Source organism: Cervus canadensis, chromosome 18 (assembly GCF_019320065.1).
Source record: "Cervus canadensis isolate Bull #8, Minnesota chromosome 18, ASM1932006v1, whole genome shotgun sequence".
Lineage (NCBI taxonomy): Eukaryota > Metazoa > Chordata > Mammalia > Artiodactyla > Cervidae > Cervus > Cervus canadensis.
The window spans coordinates 17,175,986-17,193,207 of NC_057403.1; the positions used below are offsets into that span (position 1 = coordinate 17,175,986).

The 17,222-nt window shown below is 42.1% G+C and overlaps 1 pseudogene; it reads right to left on the minus strand.

Moving 5' to 3' along the window:
• Nucleotides 1-3,430: 3,430 nt before the first annotated feature.
• On the minus strand, nt 3,431-6,124 carry LOC122420945 (annotated as a pseudogene).
• Nucleotides 6,125-17,222: the final 11,098 nt, after the last annotated feature.

The following is a 17,222-nucleotide window of genomic DNA, read 5'->3' on the forward strand; positions in this document are numbered from 1 at the left end:
TTAGCTACTGGACCACCAGGGAAATCCTGCCATTAGGTTTTCAACATAATGAATTTGAGGGGGACACAAACATTCAGACTACGGCAGGTACCACTTCTATGACAGCATTATACTGCAGTGGCTTAATTGCCGTCTGCCTCTGTCTCTAAGCTCAGAGAGAGACAGGGACTGCATTCCCTCATGTAACACATATTTATTAAGTGCCTACTGGGTGCCAGGCAGTGATGTGGACACTGAAGATACCACAGTGATCAATGCTATGGAGCAGAAGATTAAAAAAGCAGGGAAGGGGGACTGGGAGTGAAACAGGGTGGTCAGGAAATGTCTCACTGAGGCGATACTTAATGAAGTAAGAGAGTGGGCAATGCAAGTGTGTGTACAGAGCATTCTAGACAGAGTAAATAGCACGTGCAAAGACCGTGAGGTGGCAGCATGCACATGGTTCAAGTGGAGTGAGCGTGGGAATGAGCAAGAGGGAAAGGAATGCAGGTAAAGGGAGCCAAGTGGCAGATGCTGTAAGAGCACTTGAAGGTTTGGGCCGCTGGTCTCATTAGTTAGAAGTAATGGGAGGATTCTGAACGGAGGAGTGACATGACTTAACTTAGGTATTAGCAGGATCATGCTAGCTGGTGTGATGAATGGACTGCCAATTGGGATTGACATATATATACTATTGATGCTATGTATGAAATGGACAACTAGTGAGACCCTACTGTATAGCACAGGGAACTCCACTCAATGCTCTGTGTTGACCTAAATGGGAAGGAAATCCAAAAAAGAGGGGACATATGTACAGCTGATTCAGGGCTTCCCTGGTGGCTCAGACAGTAAAGAATCTGCCGTCTATGCAGGAGACCTGGGTTCCATCCCTCAGTTGGGAAGACCCCCTGGAGGAGGAAATGGCTGCCCACTCCAATACTCTTGCCTGGAGAATTCCATGGACAGAGGAGCCTGGCAGGCTACAGTCCATAGAGTCACAAAGAGCCAGACACAACTGAGTCACACACACACACACACACACACACACACACACAAATAGCTGATTCATTTTGCTGTACAGTAGAAGCTAACAGGACATCGTAAAGTAACTATACTCCAAAAAAATGAACTTTAAACCCCCACAAAAACAGAACAGACATACAAAGAATGGACTACCAATGGTTAGAAGGGGAGCAGGAGACTCATTAGGTGGTTTTCAGGGAATCCCAGTCAGAGATGATGGTGCCTTGGATCAGGGAAGTGGAGGTGGAGGTAGTGAGAAATGGCAGGGACTAAGATTTATACCGATGATCCGGCCAACAGGATCTGTTGATGGTTTGCATGTGGGCAGAGAAAGGAAGACAGGAGAGGAATCTTCAGCCTCAGTTACTGCAAAGACGGAGTTGCCCTTGACAGAGATGAGGATGTCCATAGGAGGGACAGGTTTTGTAGGGAGGATCAGAAGTTCAGTTTGGGCAATAATAGGTTTGAGATGTTGAAAAAGACACCAATATTCACTATTCAGAGATAGAAATATTTACTATTCAGAGATAGAAATATTCAATATTCAGAGATAAAAATGAAAAATTGTCCCATTTACAAGGGACAAAAGATATAAATGGCCAATGAATCACCTTCACTAAGAAAGGAAGAAAACTACAGAATTTTATTGAAAGGCCTGAAACTCTGCACCTCGGAGCTCACAGGGACTCCCAGGGCATTGGGGTCTAGTCTGAGGGGGGATTTCCAAGGTCTGGCCCCACAGACTATGTGCAACTAAGAGGAAAATCCAACCTTCCTATGCTTCAGGCATTTCCTAGCTAGTTAAGTGGAAAACTGTTTCCAAAATATTGTATTATGGAAATTTCTAACGTATACGGAGGCAGACATAACAGCAGAGTGAACCCCCATGTACCAGTCACTTGGCTTAAACAATTATTAACTTGTGGTCACTCTTGTTTCAACTACACCTCTACCCATTCCCCACACATTCACATACTATTTTGAAGCAATTCCCTGACATATTATTTTGTCCACACATATTTCAGTAAGTAGTGCTAAAAGATATGAAATCATCTTTAAAATGTTAATATTACACCTCAGTAATTCTCTAATTTTATAAAATGAAGAGTCAAGTGTTCAAATTTGTTGACTGCAGTTTAACAATTTAGAATTTGTCTTATAATCCTCAAAGATAGCACTCTCTGTCTTCATACTGTATTCAGAGACATACTCCTGGCCGGAACATACAGAGAAGGGATGCACAGTTTGAGTTGCCCCCCTATTTCCAGAGGCCAGAACTTTCGCCCGAAAGTCAAGAATGCCCCGCTGGAGTCAAGAGCTGCCACACCCCAAACGCAGAAGCCTTTAGAAACTAAGTTTCCAAGGATATAGGGTGCTGAGCCGGAATCGCCCCTCCGCCGAAACGAGGAATGAACAGACCAAGCTGCCCTTCCTATCAGAGGGGACCCAACTGCTTGGGTCAATTCCTCTCCCCATCAGGGAGGGAAGGTGTGTGTGGGTGTGTGTGTGTCGCTCAGCCCTGTCCGTGTCCGACTCTTTGCTACCCTGTGGTCTGTGGCCCGCCAGGCTCCTCTGTCCTCTCCAGGCAAGAATACTGGAGTGGGTTGCCGTTCCCGTCTCCAGAGGATCTTCCTGACCCGGGAATCGAACTTGGGTCTCCCGCATTGCGGGCAGACTCTATGCTGACTGAGCTACCAGGGAAACCCTTCCCATCAGGGGCGCATGGCCCAAATCAGCATCTCCAAAACCTGAGCCCACGCCCCCTACCCCCGCCTGGGTTCAGAGATGCACGTGCCAAGACTGACACCAACCCTGACCCGGAGTTGCACATCCTATAAACCTGCAGAGGCACCACCTCGCAAACCAGCCCAAGCTCCCCACCCCCGACCCCATTCCAGGGAGGTCGGCCGAAGCCCCTCACCACTCCACCTCGCCAAGGAAGTCCTTTTATCGGTCACTAGTCCCCGCTTCTAACGCCTCCCATTCCAGTTCACAAGGTCGGGTTACAGTTTCACAACCCCCATCCCCCATACACAGTGACTCCTCGAAAGGGGGCGCGGTCCGAGCCACACTCACCTCAGCGCCCCACACAAGGTTGCTTACAGCACCCGTCCCGGACCATGGCGCATGCGCGAGGTAGCCTGTGGACTACAACCCCCAGAAGCCCCTGCGTGGCACTAGGGGCCGCGCCAGGTTGCTCTTGGTTCACGGTGCTGCAGGGACCACCTGGACTCTATCCTTATTAAACAGTAATCACAGTAGCGATAAAATAACAGCGAAATGTTAATAACAATTTTTTTGAAAATCTCTCTCTACCCAAGATAAAAAAGAAGAGTGAAGAGTCAATGTCTTACCACCTAAAAATGAACACTTGTTACATTTTAGTGAAAATCTTTAAAGGTACTTATTCTGTAGACATATCCTTTACTTTTTTTGTTTTTGTTTCAATTGTTTATTAACTGACCAGATTACAAAAATAATCCTGGTAGATACCTTAGTTCATCCTTCTAATAAGCCTGTTGATCTGGTCTTCCCTGTTGCCAGCATCTCCACCTTCTACGAAATGGGTGGTCTTTTTCTTCATTCCACCTCGTGGAGAAGACAGTCTAAAGGGCCACGGGACGTTGTTTGCTTCTTTGAAACGTTTTCCAATGGTATAGGTCTCATGAATCAGATCCTCCATGCAGATGATTCTGTATTTCCCAAGAGATCGAGCAATCAATGCGTTGTCTGTCAGAGCAATTCGCTTCTTGTTGATTTTGCCATAACCACGCTTGTAGATCAGTTCATTTATGGACTTCAGATTTGGGTACCCCCATGCAATGTATGGCTCCACAATTCTCAGCATGTTAATTGAAGCCTTGTGGAGCTTCACAAAGGTGCCATTGAAGATCTGCCAGAGGCGAAGGAGCTGTAGCAGCTTTCGAACCTTCAGGCTCACACCGTTGATACCTCTGATCCTGATGACAAATGCCAATTTGGGTTCCGCGGGTACATAGAAGGTGCCGGGTTTTCGTGCCATCCTAGCCATTCAAATTTCAGCTCTGTACATCTGCCTGTATTCCTTGTGGTAATGCTTAGCTTTTTCATAGATAAGCTTCCTCCTTGCCTTTCGAAGCATCTTTGGGGCAAACTTCTTTCTCGGGCGCTTGATCTTAAGCTCTGCGAAATTCTTTCGCTTTTTCTTAAAGGTTTTTGGCACAGCAGGAACCTTCTTTTTCTTCTCTTCTGCTCCCTCCATGGTTCTAGACGGGAAAGAGGCTATCCTTTACTTTTATAAACACACAACTTTTCAATTAAAACTTACTTCCCTTTTTTTCAGGGTTTGTTTCCATTTAAGGAGACTCTGGGAAATCTTCCACAGGGCATCTGACATAACTCTGTACTTTTCCCCTTAGGAGAAGCAGAATGACATATGAACTAGTCAGTAGGTGGTGTCCTTTATCAGGGAATTGTAGGAGTTTGGGGTTCTCTTTAAAGAGATACATTTCAACAAATTATGAAAACATGGAAAGCTTTCACATTCTCTTTGAAATTTCCCTTGTAGGGACTTAATGCTTTTTCTCATTTTAAGGTTTCTCTTAAACATCTTCATTTTTCAGTGCCTTAAATTTGAATTGGGATTGAATTGGGCCTTAAAATTAAATAGGGATTATATTAGAGCCTATAATTCTGACCTATAAAGAGTAAAAAACAAACAAAACACCCCCAAAATGGATGAGAACCATCTCTGTCAGCTCTAATTCTAGATTAGACAGTTGGTGATTGGCAGGAGCTGAAAGGATAACATTCAATGATAGGTTAACATCGAAACTGGGGCACACAAAGAGAACAGTGAAATAAATGCTTTGGGCCTGTCTCTTGTCATTTGATGTCTTGATGTTTCAGTTTCACTGTCTTTTTAAAAAATCTAGTAAAATCTACCAGAGAGATGAGAGTCACACTTAATTATGGCAGAGCCTAACAGTCTTTTTTTATCAGATGGAGAGGAGGATGGTTTCTATAATATGCCTCAGTAATATTTGTGATAAATAGGTAGATCCTCCATTTCTGAATTAATTTATCCTCTTTAGCCCCTCCTCTCTGACCTCATCTTCCATTACTTCCTCACTTACCCATTCTGATCCAACCATATTGGGCTTTGTGTTATCAGTCAAACCTGATCACTGTTCCTCAGCTGGTATGTTCTTTACCTCAGTGGCCACAAACTTTGCTTCACCTTCTTTATTCTTTGCTCAAATATTACTCTCAGCGAGGTAGTCTATTTAAAAGTGCAACAGTCCCGGGGAACTTCATCACCTGCCTCACCCCACTTTCCCTTTCCCTTCAGGTACTTATCACCTAAAATGCAGGCAAGCACACCTTGTTTTACTGAACTCCAGAGATGCTGCGCTTTTACAAAGTGAACGTTTGTGCAAGCCTGTGGCAAGCAAATGTATCAGCACCATTTTTTCAACAGCATTTGCTCACTTTGTGTCTCTGTGTCACACTTTGGCAATTCTTGCAGTATTTCAAACCTTTTCATTATTGCTGTATTTGTTAGGGTGATCTATGATCAGTGATCTTTTAAAATTTTTTTTCTTTTGTTTGTTAAAAACCTTTTATTGTGATCAGTGATTTCTGATGTTAACTGTTGCAGAAAGAAGACTCACTGAAGACTCAGATGATGGCTAGCATTTTTTAACAAGAGTATTTTATTTCTTATTTTGGCTGTGCTGCGTGGCTTGCAGGATTTTAGTTCCCCAACCAGAGGTTGGGTCCACAGCAGTGAAAGCACCCAATTCTAACCACTGGACCCCCAGGGAATTCCCCAGGAAAAAAGTATTTTTAAATTAAGGTGTGTATATTTTTTTAGATATAATGCTATTGCATACTTAATAGACTACAATATACAGTACTACAGACATAAGTTTTATGTACACTGGGAAACCAAAAAAATTCATGTGACCTGCTTTACTGCAGTATTTGCCTATAGCAGTGGTTTGGAATCAAACCTGCAAGTCTTTGAGATATGTGTGTCACTTAGATTCCTTTTCTTGCAGCCTCAGGTAGCACAAAGGGACTCAGCCCACCTCATGCCTCAGGTCTCCTGAGTCATCCAGGTGGAGACATCAGACTGGAGTTATGGTGCACTATCCTCTGTTGAAGCCAGGCTTGTGGGCTCCCGGGTCCCAGAGGGCCAAAAGGTAGGACAGAAGTACTAAACAGGTCCTCCCAATGATCCAGAACATCTCCTCTTCTACCAGCCAAAAAAAAAGATGCAGCCTCTGAAAGTATCTAAATCACAAATTTCACAGTTCACTTGTATACCTTACATTTGGTACTAGGTACTAAGTGAACAGTAGAAAAAGAAAAAAAATTATAGAGTTTATAACATGGATCCTTGACTACATGGGATTATTCCAGCAGACTAATTTTTTTTAAAACAATAGCTTTACTGTTGTTATAAAATTGATGTATACTTTTTTTTAATAAATCTGTAGAAGTCCATGAAAGTATTACAGATCCTGTATTCCATCTGCTAGAAATAAGCACTTATGATACTGACCTCTCACACATATTTTTCTCTCTTTATAAACACACACACACACACACAATATTAACAAAATGGGGTCATAGTATACTTGTCATTCTACAAGTTTGCTTGTTCTCTAAAGAGTTTGTAGGCAACTTTCGATGTCACTACAGGTGTGCCTGAATGTTTTTAGTGGTTTGTCCTCATATACATATGCCTTAACTTACTACAACTGGAGAATTAACATTTGTGGGGTTTTCCTATGGTTAAAAAAAAAAAAAATACTGAGCTTGGCCATATGCACTCATCTTTTCCCACATGTGTAACTATCTCCCAAGTATAAATTATTACACACTTATTGCCACTTTGAAGGTTACACAAATTGAATTTGAGGCACTGACAAATTCTTTCAAAAAATGCTACCTATTTTCATTCTCATCAATAAGTGCGTAAGAGTGCATGTTTCCACAGCTCCATGGACATGGCTTTGGTGAACCTGTTTTACCACTGCTGTTCTGTTCTAACAAGTTAAAAATGCTATTTCTGAATTTTAAAAGTGTACGAATATTTGTCTTATAAGTTAAAAATAACCCAACCCTCTATGAAATGAAATGGGTAAAAATATATTCATGATAAAGGTAAAACAAAATCCTAGACATATATTTAAGAATATTCAGAACCTATCTTTTAAAATCTCTAAAAAATATGACTGAAAGATCATTTAAAATACTTTAGCAAGTGGAGATAAATAGCATTTTCAAAATGGAAAAAAAATCAGCATTTCAAATATGCAGATTCTTTCTAGATTAACCTATAAATTCCATACAATGCCAAAGAAAAGCCCAAGCAGATTTTACTTAAAATGATAAAATATTCCTTCAGTTTACAGAACCTTTCTATGAGAGCAGTTTAACTCTGTGAGATAAGATCCCATCACAGAAGCACATGCAAATGTGCTAGAGACACATTACCCAGGCCTGCCAAGAGAATGTCTCTCCTTGAAGCCATTCCTGGCCTTCTAAAGGTAACTTGCCTCAATGAATGTTAACATTATGTTACTTTTAAAAAAAATTTTTTTATAACTTTTTTAAATCTTTAAAAAAATTTTATATATATATATATTTTATCTATTACTTTTTATAAAAACTATCTTTTTTTTTTTTTTTTTTGCTGTGCCACACAGCACATGGGATCTCATTTTCCTGAGCAGGGATGGAAACCTCACCTTGCATTGTAAGTGCAGAGTCTTGATCACTGGACTGCCAGGGAAGTCCCTACAAAAAACCACCTCCTAAAAGGTATGAACATTATTGGTTTGAGTAAGGGGACAATATTTTTCCTACATTTGTCCTGTTTATAGGTATCTTCCCCCTGCCACGAGGACTGTGTATCCATAATCTGCTCCTAGGATACTTTCTCATTACTGTCATCATTTGTAAAACCTCCCTCCTAGGCCAGCTCTGATGAAGGTGACCATTATCACTGAAGTCACTGGCCAGGTCATTGCCTTAAGGAGTATTCAACTGTGCAACAGACTCTTGAAGACTGAAGTTTGTGACTGCAGTGCTTTCCCTATTTACCAAACTTCCAGATTTTCCCTTCCTAGACAGACCAGTGGCTATGAAAACATCAGCCCTTTCTGAGGATCTCCATACACATCACATCTATAATGTTTTTCTCTTGTTTTGGCTCTGAGATGAAGGCAAAGCTCTAACTGGAGACCTTGACTCACATCTACTTGGAAGGCTTCTCGCTTACATGCACCCTCTGATGATTTCACAGACCTGAGCTATAACTGAAGCCTTTCCCACACTCTACACACTTGTAGGGCTTTTTTTTTTTTTCTCTCACACATTGGCTGCACTACATTGCATGTGGGATCCTAGCTCCCTGACCAGGGATCAAATCTGCGCCACCTGTGTTGGAAGGGCAGCGTCCTAATCACTGGATCGCAAGGGAAGTCCCCCAAAAGAAATTCTGAATAATATTTTACACACACATTTACTTCTTTATTTTAATAATGCTGTTGTTGATAACAACAACAACGTCGAACACCATTACATCGCTTCTATGTGCCACAGAGGTACACATACTAACTTCTTTAGCCCTCAGAGGAACATGGAGGTAGAAACTATCATGATCTTCATTTTACAGAGAACACCCAGGCACAGAGAAGGTAGGTGGCCGAGTTAAGTTTCTCCAGCATGCCTGAGGAAGCGTTCAGCTGGGACTGCGGCACACAAGCCTGGTCTCAGAGCCCACACTTAGTGGGCATTCTCATCACACTGCCTCTCAGGGTAACTGTGAAGCTGGGTACGTGTGAGCTGAACCTCTGAAGGCATCCATCTGTGGCTATGTGTTCTGTGAGCATATTCAGGAGGAATCAGGCAATACGGATAGGTAGGTCTGGAGACATAAAAACCTCAACATACCCAGGTCACCGCTGGCAAGCCAGCAGACTGTTGTATTTACTGCAGCATTCCATGTGACCTGAAAAACGTGTCCCTGCTGTCTGATACTCTTTATTGGTTTATCTTTTCTCTTTTAAGGTTCAGGTAACACGAATCTGTTTATGGCCATGAATCTGTAGAATATTGGAGGTAAGTGAGAAATCCATCAGAGGATAGAGTCAACCTTCTGGAACAGACTGCCTGCCACTGGCTTGCTTGTCTTACACTGCCTGTCTCTATCAGAGGGAAGGAAGCTCACAGACCGCTTGCTCCCTCTGGGTATGCTGCTCTCTAGAAAGCATGAAGGCAGCATGAAAAGCTAGGGACTGAGTAAGAGAAATGAGGCTGCACAATGATCACCTACCACGGTACCTGCTGTATCCACAGGAAAGATCAAGGTTAGGGAATGGCCTCTGCGTGGCCAGCTAACCCCTTCACTGTCACGCTGGGACTCGAGCCTGGGGAACGGCTACTGTGCTTCCCTGGTTGGTTCAGTGGTAAAGAACCTACCTGTCAACTCAGGAGTGGCAGATTTGATCCCTGGGTTGGGAAGATCCCCTGGAGAAGGAAATAGCAGACGGCAGAGGAGCTTGGCGGGCTACAGTCCATGGGGTCACAAAGAGTGAGACACGACTTAGCGGCTAAACAACAAGTACTTTTCTTAAAGTTACCACTTAGTACTAACATGTTCACACTGTAGAAAATCTGACAATATTCTCAAACAAATCCACAATGTTTCACAGGATGCAAAGGCATTATTGATGTTTTGGTGTAAATTACATATAGAAAAGGGACTTCCCTGGTGGCTCAGACGGTAAAGAATCTGCTTGCAATGCAGGAGACCTGGGTTCGATCCCTAGGTCAGGAAGATGCCCTGGAGGAGGGCATGGCACCCCATTCCAGGATTCTTGCTAGGAAAATTCCATGAACAGAAGAGCCTGGCAGGCTACATTCCACGGGATTGCAAAGAGTTGGGACATGACGGAAGCGACTGAGCACACAGATACATATAAATATTTTATAATATGTAATTTATAAAATATAGTTTATATGTGTAAGATTTACTGATACATTTTATATATATGTAATTTACATATAAAATTTTATATATGCCTATCAATTTTTTCTATTTGTATAACTACAATTCTAACCAATTCTTAAGAATCAGTTATTAAATCAATCTCTAAATCTAATTTTCATTTTACCTTCTTTCCTGTCTCACATCCAATGGTCCCTCAAGCATGATCACCAGGCCAGCAGTATAAGCCTCACATTGGGGTTTATGAGAATTGTAAGCATAAAATCTCAGGCTTTACCCAGTTCTTACCTGCATCAGTGATGCAGCAGCAATGTGAAACTAGGGCTCCTTGATGAATAGCTTAAGACAGAAAGAAAGAAATGGGCTTGTACTATCTCATGGATAACAGATTAAAAAACACTGTGAGAGACATCTGGGTGGTGTTACATATGCCACAGAGACCACTAACCTGGGTGGAATTCCTACCAGCCAAGCAGGAGCACTTTGAGCATTGAGAAACTGTTAGTCGAAGAAAAGCATTCTTCGTCTGTTAGGACTGCTATAGCAAAAGTACCTTAAACTGGCTGTATCAAGGCACCCCACGTCCAAGGAGCAGTGCTGCATGGGCGCAGGAGGGCTGAGAGGAGCTACTCCACGTTCAAGGTCAGGAGGGGCTGCGCTTTGCTGGAGCAGCCGTGAAGAGATACCCCATGTCCAAGAAGAAACCCAAGTAAGACGGTAGGTGTTGTGAGAGGGCGTCAGAGGGCAGACACACTGAAACCATAATCACAGACAACTAGCCAATCTGATCACATGGACCACAGCCTTGTCTAACTCAATGATATTAAGCCATGCTGTGTGGGGCCACCCAAGACGGACGGGTCATGGTGGAGCAGTCTGACAGAATGTGGTCCTGGAGAAGGGAATGGCAAACCACTTCAGTATTCTTGCCTTGAGAACCCCATGAACAGTATGAAAGACAAAATGATAGGATACTGAAAGAGGAACTTCCCAGGTTGGGAGGTGCCCAATATGCTACTGGAGATAAGTGGAGAAATAATTCCAGAAAGAATGAAGGGATGGAGCCAAAGCTAAAACAACACCCAGTTGTGGATGTGACTAGTGAGAGAAGCAAGGTCTGATGCTGTAAAGAGCAATATTGCATAGGAACCTGGAATCTAAGGTCCATGAATCAAGGCAAATTGGAAGTGGTCAAACAGGTGATGGCAAGAGTGAACGTTGACATTTTAGGAATCAGCAAAACTAAAACGAACTGGAATGGGTGAATTTAACTCAGATGACCATTGTATCTACTACTGTGGGCAGGATTCCCTTAGAAGAAATGGAGTAGCCATCATGGTCAACAAGAGAGTCCAAAATGCAGTACTTGGATGCAATTTCAAAAACGACAGAATGATCTCTGTTCGTTCCCAAGGCAAACCATTCAGTATCACAGTAATCCAAGCCTATGCCCCAACCAGTAACGCTGAAGAAGCTGATGTTGAATGGTTCTACAAAGACCTACAAGACCTTTTAGAACTAACACCCCCAAAAGATGTCCTTTTCATTATAGGGGACTGGAATGCCCAAGTAGGAAGTCAGGAAATACCTGGGGTAACAGGCAAATTTGGCCTTGGAGTACAGAATGAAGAAGGGCAAAGGCTAATAGAGTTTTGCTAAGAGAACACACTGGTCATAGCAAACACCCTCTTCCAACAACACAAGAGAACACTCTACACATGGACATCACAAGATGGTCGACACCAAATTCAGATTGATTATATTTTTTTGCAGCCAAAGATGGAGAAGCTCTATACAAGCAGCAAAAACAAGACTGGGAGCTGACTGTGGCTCAGATCATGAACTCCTTATTGGCAAATTCAGACCTAAATTGAAGAAAGTAGGGAAAACCACTAGACCATTCAGGTATGACCTAAATCAAATCCCTTATGATTATACAGTGGAAGTGAGAAATAGATTTAATGGATTAGATCTGACAGAGTGCTTGATGAACTATAGTTGGCGATTCGTGACACTGTACAGGAGACAGGGATCAAGACCATCCCCATGGAAAAGAAATGCAAAAAAGCAAAATGGCTATCTGAGGAGGCCTTACAAATAGCTGTGAAAAGAAGTGAAAAGCAAAGGAGAAAAGGAAAGATATTCCCATTTGAATGCAGAGTTCCAAAGAATAGCAAGGAGAGATAACAAAGCCTTCCTCAGCAATCAATGCAAAGAAATAGAGGAAAACAACAGAATGGGAAAGACTAGAGATCTCTTCAAGAAAATTACAGATACCAAGGGAAAATTTCATGAAAAGATGGGCTTGATAAAGTAAAGAAGTGGTATGGACCTAAAAGAAGCAGAAGATATTAAGAAGAGGTGGTAAGAATACACAGAAGAACTGTAAAAAAAAGATCTTCACGACCCAGATAATCACGATGGTGTGATCACTCACCTAGAGCCAAACATCCTGGAATGTGAAGTCAAGTGGGCCTTAGGAAGCATCACTATAAACAAAGTTAGTGGAGGTGATGGAATTCCAGTTGAGCTATTTCAAATCCTGAAAGATGATGCTGTGAAAGTGCTGCACTCAATATGCCAGCAAATTGGGAAAACTCAGCAGTGGCCACAGGATTGGAAAAGGTCAGTTTTCATTCCAATCCCAAAGAAAGGCAATGCCAAAGAATGCTCAAACTACCACGCAATTGGACTCATCTCACACACTAGTAAAGTAATGCTCAAAATTCTCCAAGCCAGGCTTCAGCAATACATGAACTGTGAACTTCAGATGTTCAAGCTGGTTTTAGAAAAGGCAGAAGAACCAGAAATCAAATTGTCAACATTCACTGGATCATCAAAAAAGCAGGAGAGTTCCAGAAAAACATCTATTTCTGCTTTATTGACTATGCCAAAGCCTTTGACTGTGTGGATCACAACAAACTGTGGAAAATTCTGAAAGAGATGGGAATACCAGACCGCCTGACCTGCCTCTTGAGAAACCTATATGGAGGTCAGGAAGCAACAGTTAGAACTAGACATGGAACAACAGACTGGTTCCAAATAGGAGAAGGAGTACGTCAAGGCTGTATATTGTCACTCTGCTTATTTAACTTATATGCAGAGTACATCATGAGAAATGCTGGGCTGGAAGAAGCATTAGCTGTAATCAAGATTGCAGGGAGAAATATCAATAACCTCAGATATGCAGATGACACCACCCTTATGGCAGAAACTGAAGAGGAACTAAAAGCCTCTTGATGAAAGTGAAAAAGGAGAGTGAAAAAGTTGGCTTAAAGCTCAGCATTCAGAAAACTAAGACCATGGCATCTCGTCCCATCACTTCATGTGAAATAGATGGGGAAACAGTAAAAACAGTGGCTGACTTTATTTTTCTGGGCTCCAAAATAACTGCAGATGGTGATTGCAGCCATGAAATTAAAAGACACTAACTCCTTGGAAGGAAAGTTATGACCAACCTAGACAGCATATTAAAAAGCAGAGACATTACTTTGCCAACAAAGGTCCGTCTAGTCAAGGCTATGGTTTTTCCAGTGGTCATGTTGTGAGAGTTGGACTGTGAAGAAAGCTGAGCGCTGAAAATTGATGCTTTTGAACTGTGGTGTTGGAGAAGACTCTTGAGAGTCCCTTGGACTGCAAGGACATCCAACCAGTCCATCCTAAAGGAGATCAGTCCTGGGTGTTCACTGGAAGGACAGATGTTGAAGTTGAAACTCCAATACTTTGGCCACCTCATGCGAAGAGTTGACTCATTGGAAAAGACCTTGATGCTGGGAGGGATTGGGGGCAGGAGGAGAAGCGGACGACAGGATGAGATGGCTGGATGGCATCACCGACTCGATGGACATGGGTTTGGGTAAACTCCAGGAGTTAGTGTTGTACAGAGAGGCCTGGCGTGCTGTGATTCATGGGGTTGCAGAGTCGGACACGACTGAGCACCTGAACTGAACTGAACTGAACTGATCAAGGTACCAGCAGATTCAGTGTCTGAGGACTTACTTCCTGCTTGTTAGATGACTGTCTCCTTGTTTTGTTCTCACAAAACAGAATAGTTGAGAGCAATATCTGTTGACCTCTTTTATAAGGGCACTAATCCTGAACCTCGCTGCTTGTCCAGTGGTTAAGAATCTGTCAATGCACGGGAGCAGCACGGATTCAATCCCCGGTTCAGGAAGATTCCATATGCTGTGAGGCAACTAAGTCCGTGTGCCACAGCCACTTGAGCGCTCGCGAGTCCATGCTCTGCAACAAACGAGTAGCCCTCGCTCACAACTAGAGGGAACCCGCACACAGCAACAAAGACCCAGTGCAGCCAACAATTAATTAACTAAATCTTTAAAAATCTTAAAAAAATAAGAGCACTAACCCCGTTTGTGAGGTGCCCTCATGACCTAACCACCTCCCAAAGGCCCTCACACCCTAAAGTCAAGGTTTTGGGTGTTAGGATGTCAACATATGAATTTGGTGGAGGGACACAAATATTCAGTCCACAAAAGGCACAAACTCAACTTCTAATAGTCTTCACAAAAGGTGCATTGCATCAGTCAGTCCCAGTTGCCCTGGAGGCAAGTGTTGGTCATCATCTAATTTTATGACACATGAAAAATAGGTTCATATGAAGGCCCATACAGAAAAGGAGACTTTCCTAGGATATGATCTGGAAAATACAGGTTTTATCTCACGATGAAAGAGGCCTCTAAAATTCCAGCTAGGGCCCCTCACTACCTGACACTCGGAGGCTGATCTCTTCATTACTTTCCTCTAGTGAACTGGTCACAGCTGTGAAAGGATACACAAAGATACCATCAATAAAGGAGCCCAGTCCCAGGAATATTTGGTCATGTTTATCATTGAAAGGAGCAGATAAGAAAAAAAAAAAAAAGTGATTGGGAATATTGATAACTCACCTTCCATGAGTACTGTTGTTTGCTCTTTGCTAAAGCTTAGGAAGAAAACAAAAATGGTTAAATGAATATAGCCCATTTCACCACTTGGGAGTGTGAGTGGAGTGGGCAAAGTGCAGATTAATTATCTAGGAGACAAACTGTTGAAGGGGTGGGCAGGGAATACAAATACAAACTCTAAAGGGAGTCTTGGGGGAGAAAGGATACTGTATATGTTTGTCTGAGTCTCTGCTGTCTACCTGAAACTATCACATTGTTTTCAGCTATACCACAATGCAAAATTAACAGTTTTTTAAAAAGTAAAAAAATAAAACTAAGAAAAAAAGAAATACCAGAGTATACCAGTATCAATGATGGAACCCCGCATAATTAGTCATATGTGCTGTGTGTGGTGCTGAGTTGCATCTGACTCTGTGACCCCATAGACTACAGCCCGCCCAGCACCTCTGTCCATGGGATTTCCCAGGCAAAGATACTGGAGTAGGATGCCATTCCCTTCTCCAGAAGATCTTCCCAATCCAGGGACTGAACCCGAGTCTCTTTTGTGTCCTTCATTGGCAGGCAGATTCTTTACTACTAGCACCACCTGGGAAGCCATGTATAGTCATACCAGAGACTAAAGATAAACAGTTTTGAGATTTCATCAGAAAAATCTCCTTTGGCTTTTCCATAGGTTTGGGTCTCTTACAACCTAATCCCCACTATTAAAATTTCAGCACATTCCACTTATGATTGCAGCTACATATTCTTTCTTAAAGATAAATTATCAATTAATTTAACGGCATGTTCATGAAGTTTTTTCAAGACTACAGAAAAATCAAGAACTTACTCTTACAGATAGTTCCAGTCTTTGGCAGTATTTGGCAAAGTATTTGGCAGCAGTAGCATGGTCCTAGTCCTTTCAGAGAGTGAGGAATGGTGGAGAAACATGTGGACAAACCAAATACAGAACAAGAGCTTCTGTTCAGAATTACCAACCTGGGACTGGATCTGTGGTGCATGAACCACAGGCATGAACAGTCCAGATCTAAATAAACCCTGTCAGAGGGTAAACTAGTGGAGCCTGAGCAGGAAAGAGGAATATTTAAAAGGAATAGCTATGTTTCAAGAACTTGACCCAATAGTCACATTTCAGGAATGCTCCCTAAGAAGAGAGATGATCATGAAGATTCTCACGACTTCAACAGAATACAGAAGATGCAATCCTATTTATCCTATTTCTACTGAAAAGCCACCCCCACTGGATTACAAATCATACCAATTGTCATAACACAGACAATTCACCTTTACTGTTACAACATAAACATCCACTCGGCAAATGTCAAAAGTGATTTTTTTTTTTTTCTGGTTGAGCCCCAGGGCACGGAAAATGCAGGCTGTTAGTTCCCCAGGGATCGAACTTGTGCCCCCTGCAATGAAGCTTAGAGTCCTAACCACTGGACTGTCACGGAATCCCCAAAAGTGGTATTTTTAAATGTAACAATACTATTTTTACTGCAAAGCATAATAAAAGTCATTGATTTAGTTACACCCCAAATGAACCCAAATTTGGATTAAATTATCCTAAGCAGTAAAAACTGCCCACATCACCAACTTAAGTCCTGGCATGCTGCGGTTCATGGGGTCACAAAGAGTTGGACATGACTGAGCAACTGAACTGAACTGATAGCTAACACTGCTATATTGTATACTTGAAAGCTGCCAAGAGAGTAAATCCTAACAGTTCTCATCACAAGAGGAAAAAAATCCATATATATATATATATATATATATATATATATATATATATATATATATATATGAGATGATGGAAGCTAACTGTGGCTATATCTCAATAAAACAAAAATGTTTTAAAAATGTGGTTCTAGGAGAGTATCCCTTAACATCCACATATTTAAAAACATTCTGGAGAATTCTCTGGCAGTCTAGTGGTTAGCACTTGGCACTTTGACTGCTGTGGCTGGGGTTCAATCCCTAGTCATGGAACCCACGTCTCCTGCATTAGCGGGTCGATTATTCACCACTGAGCCACCACGGAAGCTTGAAATATTTTATTGTCAATAAGGAATATTCCTGGGAATCTAGGTCCTAAGGAGTGACCTGTTCATGCTAATCCAAATGAACTCTCAGAAGCATGAGAGATCAGAAGCATGACCTCCGCTATCTGGCTGTCCAGTCTTTCCTAAATGGTCAAAGGAGGTGGGTATTTTTGTATTTTTGGACTAATCATTCCTCATATCATTTCATTAGTATTATAAAAAAGCACACAGTCCAAAAAACAAAAGATCAAGTATAAATCTAAAATTAAAACA